This window comes from Pteropus medius, unplaced genomic scaffold (genome assembly GCF_902729225.1).
Source record: "Pteropus medius unplaced genomic scaffold, Ma_sr-lr_union100, whole genome shotgun sequence".
In the NCBI taxonomy this organism is placed as follows: Eukaryota; Metazoa; Chordata; class Mammalia; order Chiroptera; family Pteropodidae; genus Pteropus; species Pteropus medius.
Genome location: NW_024345601.1, coordinates 12852092 through 12854054, shown reverse-complemented (window position 1 = coordinate 12854054; position 1963 = coordinate 12852092). Strand labels below are relative to the sequence as shown.

Below are 1963 nucleotides of genomic sequence, written 5' to 3'. Positions count from 1 at the left end.
AAGAAACGACATCAAGATCATGTTAAAATAATTTAGTCAGACATTTACCAAGTGGGAAGAAAGTAATAGACTGATTAGCTGAATCCACTTAAGACAGCTGAATTCATTTTATGTAGACACAATGTAAAAGATCCATTTTATACCTATTTTCATTTTTTTTTAGGTGAGGCAACCCTTGGTTGACCTCACAGATCGCAAGGACCTTGTTGCTTATAATCCCTTTTTTCGAATTTTTTACACTTATAGCACTTGGTCTTCTTAGGTGGTCTCCCATCCAAGTACTAACCAGGCCCAACCCTGCTTAGTTTCTGAGATCAGATAGGATTGGGCTCGTTCAGTGTGGCATGGCCGTAGACTATACCCATTTTCTTAAAAACAAAATGTACTTGACCAAGTAATCCTTCATTTGTATCATATATGCCTGATATTTCCATGTGGAAAAAACAAGATTTACCAGGAAAGTACATTATTCTTCTTCCCAGGAGTTAGTGGCAGTTTGGCTAATAATTTTCTTGTCTAGATTACTGAATTATTCATTTACTTTGGTTTCAAAAGATGATTCAAATAGTAGATCACTTTATAGGTAAATTGTTTTATCATTTTTTTTTTGACATATGTTTCTTTTTCTACTTCTCTCTGACCATTAAACCGAAGTTTACATGTATTTACTGACCACTTAACCATAGTATAGGTAGGGCACGAGCGGTAAATGTTTTATAGGATATGGTCCTCATCCTCAAGGAATTTACTATCTAGCAATGATTAATGTTTTTGTTATTTCACTATCTGACCTTATTAATATTATTATTGTCATCATCTCACAGATAACCTCAGTTCCCTTTAGCACTCTATTATAAACCTATCTGACCAATTTATCTAAACTCTTAAAACTATTCAACTTAGCAGTCTCAGGGGACTATTAGGGATTGAAATAAATTGGTATCTTTACATTTGAAATATAACTTTTTCTCACTAAAAAAGCAAACAGTTTGCATAATTCTCAAATAATTTTGAAGTGTAAATTGAAAAGTTTAAATTATAGTAAGAAATAAAATTAAACATGATTCTAAATATTGTAAAATATAGCCTCCATGGAAGTGAATGGGTGGGCGGGTGTCTTTGTGGTAACTGAAATACTTGACCGAAAACAAAACAAAAAAATGTAATTTATAATTGATTTCAGAGGTAACTAACTTAAGAGGTAACTCACTGGCAGGAGTTCCCTGTGCTGTCCATGAGCTTTTCTGTAGACTTTGGGATGCCGAGATCTTTTGAATTAGGCAGAAGAGACCATGCTCAGTAACTTAGAGAATTCAGCACTAATAAAGACGAAAATTATTGTATATAATGGGATTTCAGGATTTTAGTAAATCCAGTTTAGATGACAAATGCCATTGAAAAAAGTATTTTATGACAACATATAAGAGAGTATACTTATTCCTTGAGGAGGTTTTTCGCCTCCATTTTACCTACTTTTAGGACCTGTACTGAACAAATGAAATAGTCGAAGCTATGAAATTTGATTCCTCCCAAACACTAAGGGGAAAATGTTGAATAAATCTACATAAAAAACATCCACAACATAAAGCTGAGAAGCTTAGCTTACGTGCATTAATCATCGCTTTGTGCTGTTTGCAAAACAACCATCAAATTTGGCCCAAGACAAAATAAAGAATATTGCCTCATTAACAAATTTGGCAGTGCTATAGTGACAGTAATCACATTTTTATTCTATTTTCATATTCAAGACTTCAAAGAAGCTTAAAAATATTCATTAACGAAGCAGGTTGCAGCATGCCAACGAGGAACTACATCAGCACTGTCATATATAATTTGGTGAGCATTATCTAGGAGGGCAGAGTTTAGTTTTAACTGCAGGAAATACATAAACAAAGAAATAAGCCAGATAAAATTAATGAAAATGTTCTATTAAAAAATAAATAAGTTTCTCATGAAAAGGGGG

General features: G+C 33.1%; 1 pseudogene; it reads right to left on the bottom strand.

Moving 5' to 3' along the window:
• Positions 1-237: 237 nt before the first annotated feature.
• LOC120612062 (uncharacterized) lies at positions 238-356 on the bottom strand (annotated as a pseudogene).
• Positions 357-1963: the final 1607 nt, after the last annotated feature.